Here is a 13,536-nt window from a genome sequence, read left to right on the forward strand (position 1 = left end):
ACAAACCAAAACCTAATTCTAAAGATTTTTAAAATTCCCGAGTAAAATGCTACCGCGCTACTAGCGCTAAATGAGGGCTAGTCTGAACTAAAAACAGCGTTTCATTTTAAGGTGGGGAACCCACCATCTATATTAGTATATTTATATATTTAATCTATGCGTCGATGTCAAGGTATTCGTTTCGGGTAGAGGGCGCACGTTTCCTAAACTGTCCGGGCTCTGCACATTATACTTTTTGATAGGAGAGCCCCATAAATACTCGATTTTGGTGATATTGACTCGTAGTTTTTCATATGAAGGACTTTAAATAGCGATAATGCCTAATATTTGGTAAAAACCTTTATAATATTGAAAAACTATCAAATACCAAATTAAAATCAAAAATACCTTTCGTACTAATAGTTATCGATTTTTTTCAGAAAACGGGCTTTTCTGAACCACTGTGCGACGCGGAACGAGATACGCATAACAAGTGTTCACGTTATACTAACTTACTAGTGTATTTTCTACTTATTATTTGGCAGAATAAAAGTTATTTTAAATACAAGTAAGTTTTACTACGCATACATCTCTGTTACGACATAACAATGCCCCATAATTTTAAATAAAACTCGACATTCCTTAATATTCCCTGCAGAAACGTGTTGAATAGCAAATTAATGAGTATTAATTCATTAAAGAAAAGTGCAGATACCGCCGAACATCTAATCAGGCCAGTAAGAAAAATTGAAACACATTCTTAAAGAAAATGAAGGGTTATTAATAATAAATTATCCAAAAGATTGTTCATTGAAGACATACAAAATGGAGCCAACAAAAAGTGTTTGCACATACACAAATGATCAATAAATAGATCAATTTGAGTAAACACAAAAAGAACTCATGTCTTTTTCACATAACATTTGATATCCAATCACATACCACATGTGTAAAAATTCAACTAAATCAGAATGAAAGTAATAATAATGCAATAGAGGCTCATTGAAAATAAATTATTGTATAAAAAATTTATGTTCAATGAAGACCAACCAAAAACGTTTGCACATACACAAATGTTTGATATCCAAAGAACTGGGTAACCTCAAAAAGAACCCTTCTCTCTCTCACAAAACATTTGTGTACCTAATCACAGGCGACATATAAAAAAGGCTGATAACAGTGAGGGTCGTGTGAGGTGGTTAAAATAAGAGCAATGAGGACTCTGGCCAGTTTAATCAAGTCTAATAAAAAATAAAGCACTTAAATAAAGTCGTTGTCATATTCAAGTCAAAAAGTCTTAACACACAAGAAAATAAGAATGAAAGTGGTAATAAGTTCAAATTGAAAGAACTCTATGCATATAAAAAACAATTCCTAAAGAATCGTCGATACTTTAAAACACTCCTCACACAAATGATGTTGATGTTGTTTTGAAACTCTTTTCAAACATTGTTAAATCTTAAATATTCTATCAACATTGTTAGTTGTTCTATTTTTTCCAAGCCATTTTCTATAGTATTTTGAATTATACCTGCACTATAAAATTGTCATATTTAACTATACAAGATTATAAAAATGAACCAAAAGAAACTTGTTCTGTGTAAAGAAGGAATAAAATGACATTTTCTACATTTTTCGTCACTTAGCTTGCTTTGTTGTAAAGGTAAACTTGCAATAATATTAGAAAATCACGAAAATGCTGATACTTCTTTCTAATTAATATATTATGGATCAATCAGTTTATCATTGCTTGATACAACCAACTTGAATTTCTTCACATGTGGTAATTCTTAAAAATGGACTTATCCAAAAACAGTATTTTCCAAAAATATTGATGTTTAACAGTACCACTTCTTATGCCCTGTAACAAAACTGTGTGATAATTACATCATTTTATTATTTAATGATCAAAAATGAAATACATCAAGTATAGGTTTTTGACTTGATTATTTTATTTATTGTTGTTCATAACGTGGACCTTTTTATATAAGGTTATATAAAAAAAGGAAAACTTGATGAAACAACCTATATATAAATAAGGTACTTCGCTATTAAGAGGATAAATGATAAAAATTTGTACATCAAAATAATTAAAATTATAGGAATAAGAATGATTACTTTTAAACAATTATAATCCTTTGGATTATAATTGTTATTTCTTCTTTCTGGAATTTGACTAGTCCTTTGCTTGCGATTATACCTTGATCTTCAGAATTTTCTTATTCTTCTCGTTGATGAAAACAAATTTTTTTAGTAGCAAATTATATATACATAAATATGATTGAAATTTAAATTTAATTTAATACTATTAACAAAAAAGATAAGATTGATACTTACTTTTGTTAGGAATCAAAATTCCATTTACACCATTTCATCCTTTTCTTTATTTCATATTTGTTGATTCAATTATAACTACCCAAGAAACTTATGACATTTCTGTTAATTTGATATTTTAAAACTGGTTAACATTGTAATCAAATTTAACCTAAAGCTTCCACAAAACGACTTCTGTAAAGAAAAGCAAAGCGACATGTTCTTGGCCGTTCTTGGTCAACACGTCAACTTCAACGGTTAATGGAAATAACGAACAGCGCATTGGTTACTACATTCATTCTAGTTCAGTTTTAGCTTTTCAATAACAGATGGCACGCTGTAATAATTTAAAATAAAGTCGCTACATTATAATATTATAACTAAATTAAATTATTATAATATTATATTTATTATTATATTAATTTGAAAATATTAGAAAAGAATTTTTTATACTTATCGATTTGTTGATATTACTTTTATTATAATAATTTAGCTACAGGTATCTTATAAAAGATGGCGCTATTAAATTTAAAATTTATTATCCCAATTTTATTATTTACGGGGAGAGGAAGTAACGAAGTACTCATAATGTTAAAACTAATAGGTATTATTCAATTCGGATGAATATCCTCCAAAGTAGTGAAATTAACTTGATATTTGTTTCATTAAGTCAATTTATTCATTAACAAGTCAAGCTTTCGGACATCCACGAGTTATACGGTTGGCTTGTAGGTTTACCACTCGTATCCCTTTTTGGTTGGTTTTCGATGGAAAGAAAACGCTTCAATTTCTTTTAAAGAAGAAGTTTATTCTATAAAGGATCTTGAAGAACTAAAACTATTACAATATTTTCTTATTATGTTAATTCTGAAATATTACTGAAATTACTACGATAAGACATTCCTCAAGTGTCCTCTTATACCATGTGAATTAACGTCTGTCATTAATTCACAGGAATGCGTAATACTACCGGGATCACGTGGTTATCCGTAGGCCGCTGCCTATGGGTGTAGAGTAGGGTTGCCATCCGTCCCGGTCATAGATAACTTATATAGATGTGACATTTACGTAAAATTTTTGTACACAGCACCAGCGCTCCGAACGGCTCGGACCAATACTAATATTAAATAGCGGCTAACGTGATAAATCTTAAATATAAAATTTTCTAACTTTTTTGTGTTGAATTAAATAAAAAAATAAAAGATATTTGTGTATTTTAATAATCTTTTTATTAAAATTATTATCATAACCATAAAGTCTTATTTTAATATAAAAGAACAATAACTATAAACAATGTGTAATAATCTAATGATTAATGATACTGTTAAAAATTTTACGAAGTGATTTAACTCTTTCGATATAAGATGAAATATTACCGCGAAAAAGTGGTAAATTTAACTAAATTCTAATAGGTTGCAACACATTTGAATGTCAAAATAACTTTGTTAAAAGATGTTAAAAATACGGTGTTAATCTGTTTATTCCTCACAGTGTAATTTACACTTTTCAACTCTGCATTATGATTAAAAGTAGAATACAAATAATTCGATGTAAACTAACTAAATTTAAAATTGTATTAACCCCGCTATGTAGTTTTCGTTGTGGTCACATGATCTATCACGTGATTCTTCTACAGTATTGGCAATTTTTAGTCGAAGCAAGTCGCAGCATGCACAAACGTTATTAAATCGTGGATCATTAATTTTTAAATATTTTCTATATTTTTATTAAAATGTATGAGTGGTGCATTCGCGTAAAGTATGACCGAAAGAAGAGAGTTAAGTTAAGTGGGCAAGAATTGGCTAAACAATTGATTGATGAAGCGGGTAAGTATACTTTACTTATCAAATCATTATTTTATACTCTACCTATTAGATAGAATTGCTCGATAAATTCATACTATTTGCACTATTACTGTAAGTTTTACAACGCCGTTGACGAAATTCTTGCTTTTCTGTTAAAGTATTTGTCGAGGTTGCTTTCGAAAATAATAATTATTGTTCTAAATCCACTCACCACAAATTAACCGGACATTTGAATTTTTCAAATCATTTTTTTCTTAATATTGTGTGTATTTAGGTTGCATAATAATAAACATTTTGACTTTTTAGGTTGCTTTAAATTTCCGATTAAAATTTCAAAATTTTGGAAGGTATAAAGGCAAGTTTCCGAAATATATCGATAAACTATTTAAAACGTACACTTCTAATATTCAAAAAGAACCACCGAAAGGTAATAACTAATAACAAATGAATTGTTTATGCGTTCTGTAAATGTTATTTTTCAGGTTGAGATAAGGATACAAATGCGATTTTAACATTATTTCACTTATCACCACCTATCGCAATGAGAAGAAGATGGGCGAAAAAGGTATCAATTACTGAGATTCAAAAATTAATATGTTTTCATGATGTAAGTTTTTACTATACAGGTAAACGTCGTTTTGCGCCGGTTCGATTTACACCGATTCACAATTACGCCGGTTGGTGCCGGCGTGGGATTCCCCGGTTCGCCCGACATCAGACGACAGTAGGCAAAGAATATTCAATTTGTAGTTTCATTATGGACGACAATAGTGATTCAGAACCCAAACATCGTGCGTAAAAAGCACGAAAAACAATAAGCCTGGAGACAATTACAAAATAGACGTAATTACACGCATTGAAGATGGCCAAACCCGACCTTTTGTCTGTAGAGCTCTAAATTTACCTCCGTCCACTGTGACAACAATTATGAAAAACGCTGAGAAAATAAAACATTCCACTCGACAGACAACGGCTGTAAGTGTAAAGAACCTAACTTGCAGCCACAACAAAAATATAGAGAAAATGGAAAAAATGTTGGCATTGTGGGTTGATGATGTCAATCAAGAAAATATTCCTGTAACACGAATAATCATATGCGAAAAAGAACTATTGATTTTTCTGATTTGAAGACGCAAGAAAACACTGACGAAACTTTCTTGGCAAGCACTGGGTGGTTCACGAGATTCAAATCTCGAACCGTAGCACTAAACTAAGCGGCGAAGCAGCGAGCGCTGATGTAGCAGCAGCAGCAACTTACCGTCAAAAGTTTCAAGAAATTGTGGAATAAGGGAGTTACCCTGCAGATCTCATCTTCAATTTTGATGAAACAGGCCTCTATTGGCAGAAGTTGCCATCGAGAACGTTTATTTCGCGAGAAGAACGTAGCACTCTTGGATTTAAAGCCGCCAAGGATAGACTGACTCTCAAAGTATTTCTCAAAAAGTTTTTACTTTGACATAGATCCTATTTTATAGACTGACTGTTCTCTTGGGACCAAATGTTTCTGGTTCCTTAAAATTTAAGCCAATGGTTGTCTACCATTCCCAGAATCTACGGGCTTTTAAAGGTCTTGACAAAAGTTCCCTGCCAGTTTTTTTGGAGGTGGAATAAAAAGGGTCACTCAGAAGATATTCACAGACAGGTATAAAAATTATTTTTGCCCTACTGTGCTTAAATTTTGTGACCAAAATAACCTTCCAAAGAAAGCAATCTTGACGCCTTAGACACGGGATTGGACGTCAAGGTAATTTACATGCTCTGTAACACAACCTCCGTTTTACAACCCATGGATCAGGGGGTAATTTCTACCTTTTAACGTATCATTTGCGGATAACATTAAAAGCACTGATTAAGGGCCACCTCTGTATATAGGATATGTATAAATAAACATGTTAGATTGTTCAGATTGACATGAAACCTAACCTTATATCGTCCATTATATTTGTGTTCATTTTACGCCGATTTTGTTTATACCGGTGTCTCTCGGAACAGAACCCTGGCGTAAAACGACGTTTACCTGTACAAATTTGGTTTCTTATAACACAACTGCCTAATGTAATGATATTGAACTTTTTTTACATATATATTATTTTTTTTTTCGTTTTATTTTAGCAATCTCCATTGCTTGTTGAAAATATATTGCCTTTGCCTTGCTTTTTGAGGAGCGGTTTTCCCTCCCTACCATTGTTAAATTCACTTGTTTAACATAGTTGTGAATAATTATCGCAATAAAATGCGTTAAAATTTTATTTAGTATTGATGTAGTGTGTTCACACTTCTCTAAGTCAAATACTATATTCTTCTTAACAGTTTCATGTATTCTTGTCTTAATATTTCTATTGTGTAGATGATTGCCTAACACATATAATATTATTTTGTATGCCAAAAATAATTTATCCATAAAACTTTTTTTGACATATAATAATCTTCGCTTTTCCACATTGTACTCTTTTTCTAGTATAAGTTTGTACATGTCTACCGATGACGCGTTTGATTCTATGAAGTTATACTTACATAAAATACATTGCTTAATGGATGGATAAATTTTTTTCAGTATGTATCCGCTTACATACGCAAGGATGGCCTTCCTTGCAGGATGATTTGATAGGCAACCTTCTGGAATAATAAATTCTTCCCTTGTTTCTTCAGCCTCCGAATGTGGCGACTGAAAAAAATATTTAATTGAATGTATAAGAAGTAAGCCTTAGGGCTGGTACGAAATAGTGATGTAGTTTTTCAGGAAACTAGAGTACTTGTACGACGAATACATGAATGCAGTGAATAAACCCATTTTTACATTTATGTGTATGATAAGTTACAGGTTAGTTTTTAGAATAAAACGGCCCTTAGTATAAAAAAATATATATATAATATTACCTGAGTAACAAACGTTTTTAATGTAAAAAACAATTCGGAATTGTCGTTCTCACAATTCTTCCCTATGGAATGGGATGACGACATGCCATGCATTAAAATACTTCTGTATATATTTAAAAAATGAGTTGGAGTTGGATTATTGTACCTGTATCCAGCCATCCTCACTTTAGCGAAAAAATTTTCTAGTGGATCTTGATTGGCTGTTCGTGGGTAGATTATTTTAAAATTTAATTCTGTACATTTTTTATAATACAGCCGAAAATTTTTTATTGTTAAAATAAAATTTTTAATGGATGGTGGTGTAGAACGTCTGCCATTAGGAAAATGAAATGTCATTGAATCAAGAACCTTTAATGCTGTACTCCAAAATGAATGGTGTTCTGATTTATTTGAAACCCCCTTCCTTAATGGTTTAGAGTTGTTGTATTGTGACCATTTAAGCTGTCGAAGAGGGAGTCAAAGAATAAACAGCATTGTGCCGTTCCTAATGCAGACTCATCTAATTTCATGGTTTTGACTCCACCCAATTCTTCATTATTTTCAACAGTCCACCCTAAAATATGCATAAAGTCAAAATGTTTAAATATTTATCGTCAATCTCAACCCAAATTAAGTTATATGTTTGTAATGAAAAATAGATTTAACTTTTAAAATATTAACTTGTGTCCTCACTTTAAAAACGTGTATTTGAAAAGATATTGAAGCTTCTTCTGTACAAATAAATGACATTTTTAAATTCGCTTTAAAAATCAGAACAGAAGGTAGTATAACTAATGTAATGTTTACCTGATTTTACATATATATTTATAGCTGTAGCTACTGTTCTACTAAATATTTGTGCGCAATTGCTCACTTTCATTTTTTTAAATTTTTCCGGATTTACATGATCTTCTGTAATTTTGGTTAGTATTCGGAATTCTCCCATATGTGGGTCCATTTTATAGATTTGTGTAATATCTTTCCATTTAGCAATCTAAAACAGAAATACCAATGAATAATTGTGTGAAAAGTAATGACAAGAAGAAATAAATGTTATTTGATGTTTACTTACATGATGTACATGATCCTTGTTAAAATGCAAATCTGCTTGCAATAAATTATTTCTGACGCCTTTCAGTAGATGAGGAACGTCAAAAAGTGGTATTATTTTTTGATTGCCTACTTCAAACACATAATCGTACAATTCCTCACCCTGTTTAACATATTTTTCTTTCGTTTCATTCACTAAACATTTAATTGCACTACTATTATTTTGGCCTTGGTCACAAACTGTGGCGACAATGTGTAATCCAACTTCTTCTACTGCCAATACAATTTCTTTTATTATAGTTTGGATTTTAACAGCAGTTGTAGCACTTTTACTGAAATTGAAATAAATTGGCTGCTTCCATTTTGAGTGAATGCCACGAAACATAAACACCTATAAAAAAATAGAATCATACCTAAAATCGTTTTTATATAGTGATATATTCACTCACCTGAACATGGTTGGCAATTTTATTTGATCGCTCTAGACCATAATCTTCAAATCCATATACTACATCTTCCGTAGTGTTATATTGTAAATGTGGTTGGATGCTCATTTCATCAAACAACAAAATACAGAATTTATCCTTTTCGTTGGTGAAATATTTAACTGTTGTTTGAATTAAATTTAAAATTGCTTGATGTAGTCCTGCCCGTAGAGGAACATTCTTTAAAACCCTTTGCACTGTCCTTTTGGATGGCAAGGTGAAGATATCTCCTAACACCTTATACCCCTTTCCATTTTGTAGCATTAAATGCAATGCCAATATTTTGTCATCAAGCGTATAACGCCTCCCCTGCAACTTTCTTCCTTCGTTGTCGTATTGGCTCAAAAAAAAAGTATTGTTTTAGTCTGTCTAAACTTGAAATTGACTGCTTAAAAAGTTGTCTCTTTGGTAATAATTTTCGTTTATTTATTTGGGTTGTTATACACTGGCGCTGGAATTTCCTCTTATACATCACTGCTTTCCTGTATAAATGTTGGGCTTTTGGTGATAAATCGTCTTGTTTGTGGACACCAACTTCCTCCAATAAACTCTCCCTTTGTTTAGCTGTCAAAAAATATCGGAATGAAATTATAAATATATACAGTAACGCCCAGCTTAACCCATTAAGGTCACCGTTCAATGGCCATTTTTATATGGGCCTATATAGGCCGATAGAGGTTGCTTTCTAACACATTTATGACTTTCTGCCAAATTATTACAGAAAAGTAAATACACAGGATTGAAGTACACATATTGTAGTAGTGAATGACATAATTTATTTTATAAAATAGTTGTTATATTAACAATAATAAATTACTAAACTTTGTCATAAAAAGGGTGTAATAAAAACTGACTTTTATGACAAATTAAGCACTTAAACAAGGTGACAATGCTTCATTCACTAGATGTGTAATATAAGAAGAGATTCCGTGACAGTACAAGTATAATAGATTTGTTGTTATCTCAGGATTGTGTTTTATCTAAAAATGTGCAATTTTCACGTAATTATTGAAATATGTAAGGGAATCTACTGAACAACCTAACTTTGGTATTTTGGCAACCGTCTTATAGATGGCGATATTTAAAGAATAAAATATTGCTTTATTATTTTAACTTTGAACAGTTTCGTGATGTATTGAATGTTGTGGGATTGTTAATAGATTTTATTTTCCCAACATAATTAATAAAACATTTAATCAAAATTAAATTAGTCAAGCAGTTTTATACACGAGTGTCTTCTATGAGTTTATTGAAAGGAATGAATAATTTTATATAATAACAAATTTTTGTTGCCAAGATATATTTTTAAAAAAACAAGGTCCCTAAATCTTTTTGTTTGACGAAGGAAAAATATATGGTGGCATCTTGGATTTAGGAAATGGATTTTGTAGATATGACACTACAAATACTCCCCCTTCCAAGAAGAAATAAGGTTAACAATGAAATGTAAATCAAGTAGTTATAAATATTTCAATTTTGAAAACGTATTCTTAAAGATTTATTTGGAATTGAATTTTGATTAGAAGCAATTTCAAATTTATCGTTAGCTATAAATGCGTATGGTTATCACTATAGCAACATTAACTTTTAAATACATACATTAGTTTCAGATAGAACAAAAATAATTTTTGTTAATTATTCAATAACTATAAGAAATATACCCAACAAACTATATACAGGTGTATCTGAATGACATGCCCAAACTTCAGGGGGTGATTCTTTAGGCAATTTTAACGGTACTTTGATATATAAACCATGGGCGACTTGGGCTCCCCTAAGGAGCTACACCCCTCCAGAAATGGCGGAAAATTTTGGTTTAATTTTTTTTTCTCAAAAACCATAAACGCTAGGACAACGAAATTTGTGGAATATGTTTAACTGGTAGTAGAGCACGTTTTCACCCTATTTGTACTTTCAACCTATCCTTCTAAACTACTAAACGTAACCACTCCCTTTACATTTTTGCTAAAACTTTTTTATGTACAGGGTAAATACATTAAAAAAAAATTACATAGGTAGATGAAAGTATCCTAAAACTTTTTTGTCTCTCTAAAATTTTTCCAAAAACGACTAATTTTGGAGAAAAAAAATAATAAAGCAAACACTGCCCGTTCAACAACGGGGTTGTCGATCAAAAGTTGGAATGAATTATAAATGAAAAAATCTTAGTAGGCTTTGCAATCTTTGTCAGAAATATTTTTGACGTTTAAATGTCAGTGGTTTTCTTACTATTATTATTGTTTTTCAAATTAATTTATGAATAAAGTGCTACCGCATTTACGCTCGTTCACTCGACGTTTCAAAATTTTAAATAAAACAATAATAACAGTAAGAAAACCACTGACATTTAAACATCAAAAATATTTCTGACAAAGATTGCTAAGCCTGCTAAGATTTTTTCTTTAAAAATTCATTCCAACTTTCGATTAACAACGCTACAGCTTAACAGTTAGTGTCTGCTTAATTAATTTTTTTCTCGGGAACTATTAACTTTTCGAAGAACATCAGAGAGGCAAAAAAGTTTTAGAATATTTTCGTCTATCTAAATAAAATATTTCCAATGTATTTATCATCGTCATAAAAAAGATCTAGACAAAAATTGAACGGGGATGGTTATGTTTAGTAACTTAGAAGGGAAGATTGAAAGTACAAATAGGCTCGAAACATGCCCTATTATAAGCTAAACATATTTTCCAAATTTCATTTTCTTGGTGTTAATGGTTTCCGGGAAAAATAAAATAAACCAAAATTTTTAGTCATTTTTGCGTTGGGACACCTGTACAGGAAAAAGCTGTGCTCTTACATATAGAAGATCATAATTTTTAGTAATTTCTCCATAGTCCATCATTCTGCGTACCTTGTTGTCTTATTAAAAGAGCAAACTTCTTCAAGTCTTCAAGGATATCGAATGAATTTTTGGTTCACATTTCATCTAAAAAAAATCCCTTTTCACATTGTTTTAAAACTACCAAACCGATTGGAATAAGTATTAATTCCATTTATTGGCTATACAATACTCTTTAGTTTGATGAATAGCACGACCAACTCGGTCATCTCTAACTCGAGATTTGCTGCAAATAATCAAATTACCCCTAAAAAAAATCATATCTCCAAAACGTATCCATAGAAAAAATTTTAAATGTGATTTTTGGGTTTAGGGAACCAAACTACATAAGAAAAATACAGTGGCGTCAAATGTACATTTTATGTTTTTTTTTGTAGACTAGTTAAAATAATAAAGTTTTTTTGAAAGCGTTTAATAACTTTAAAAGGGCCTTCAAACCTCAAGATTTCGCAAACCAAAAGGCATTCGAACACCAAAAAAACACGAAAAAAACACCAAATAATATCGAGAATAGGAATCGCGTAAGACTACACCGGAATATATTCTCCAACGAATAAAATCATTCAACGGTAGGATGACTAATTGTAAGCTGATATAAAAAAGCGTCGCTATGAATAACTGAATTGAGCTCAGGACGACCTCTTTTAACCAACAGCGGAACTATACAAATTTTTTTTGCACTTTTGCGAACATCACGTGATTGAACGGCGACCTTAACGCCTAAGGATAATTGCACCCATCCTTAAATGGGGATTTGTTAGAAAAATAAAGATTAGTATAGATCACGCCAATAATGATCCCGATTAACGCTGTTTCCCCATTAAGTGGGGTTTCCCTGTAATATAAAATCAAACTTTAAAAAAATTATACTACATTCTTTTGTAATAAAAGGGAAATTAAACGTTTTTTGAATGATGTTTCATTTATTAATAAATAACTCTTATTACGAGTTATAAGCCATTATAGGTAATTTAACCATATAGAAAATAAAAAATGGGGAGCTTTTCAAAATAAACGATTTATAAAACACATAATTTCTTACCTGGAGTCTCCAATGAAATTGCACTGGTGGATGTTGAAGCAATTTGAACTCCTATATCTGCATGTGGAGTAGTGGGCGTGTTATTCGAAGCCTTTGAAGTACTGACTTCTAAGTACTGATATCCTATATGTGAAAAAAATATGCCTCAGTCCTAACAACATTTTGATAATTTCATACACATACCTGGTAAATTTAACGATGGTACTACTCCTTTTAACAATTTGTTGTTACGTCCTACATCCTCTCGTCGAAAATGCTTCTCACACACTCGAAAATTATTATAAACCCTCAACTGTTCATACTGAAGCAGGTCTTCTCGCCCACAACATAAAACCCATCTTTGATACATTTCTGGATACATTTGTGGGTTTGGAAATCGGTAAAAACTTCCATACCTTTGTATGCATCCACTAATGGCGCAACCTTTTGACATTTTCTGCTACAAGAGAATAAGATACATATATATTTATTTTACAAATAGGTACCTAATCCAGTTCCATAATCAGTGTTTAAATTTTAAATTTCAGAGGTTTTTTATGAGTATTGGTTTCCATATTATTTTAAGGGCAACTTATATTTAAAAATTGATTATGAAACTGGAGATCATAATATATGAAATGAATAAAAAATCAAATGTACTTACCACGAATAAAATTTCGTAAATTTCGTAAAGTTTCTAAAGTCTTTAAAAAGACTGCTCGTAATATACGGAATATAACTTGCAAAAATCGAAAACTAAACTATCAAACACAAAGCCGCATCAAAACACTAACCAACTTGACAAACAACTTAGAAAACAGTAGAAAAACAAATTGACGAAACGACTACTTGAATCCTAAAATATTTTTAATTTAAACTGCCAAGATAAAGTAGATATCTACATAATATAACGCAATATAACGCCATCTATCCCGTCGGTCCGATACTAAAAATGACGTCACTTTGTACAAACACGACGTTAATAAGTGCCAGGGGTATGGTCCCGGTACACCGGGACATGTCACCTGTTTGAAACTTCTGTCCCGGTTGAACTACAAAATGTCCCGGTAGATGGCGATGTTAGGTCTGTTCCAACACACGAAGAAAACCGTTCCAGAATCGTTTATTATAATAGACCAACTATTCTATGAACAGCACTGCGTATATGAATTACATCTCAGA

At 31.3% G+C, this 13,536-nt stretch overlaps 2 long non-coding RNA genes across 2 annotated transcripts; one reads left to right on the plus strand and one right to left on the minus strand.

Annotated features, from left to right (window-relative positions):
- Positions 1-1,197: 1,197 nt before the first annotated feature.
- On the minus strand, positions 1,198-2,542 carry LOC111429106 (uncharacterized). The gene is made up of 2 exons (XR_002708152.2): positions 2,317-2,542; positions 1,198-1,840 (listed from the first exon to the last, which is right to left on the minus strand). It is a non-coding gene; the product is annotated as an uncharacterized lncRNA (long non-coding RNA).
- Positions 2,543-3,899: 1,357 nt separating this feature from the next.
- Positions 3,900-12,248, plus strand: LOC111429023 (uncharacterized). The gene is made up of 4 exons (XR_011640614.1): positions 3,900-4,118; positions 4,404-4,524; positions 4,580-4,662; positions 4,724-12,248. It is a non-coding gene; the product is annotated as an uncharacterized lncRNA (long non-coding RNA).
- The last annotated feature ends 1,288 nt before the right edge of the window (positions 12,249-13,536 follow it).

Source organism: Onthophagus taurus, chromosome 6, assembly GCF_036711975.1.
Source record: "Onthophagus taurus isolate NC chromosome 6, IU_Otau_3.0, whole genome shotgun sequence".
Lineage (NCBI taxonomy): Eukaryota > Metazoa > Arthropoda > Insecta > Coleoptera > Scarabaeidae > Onthophagus > Onthophagus taurus.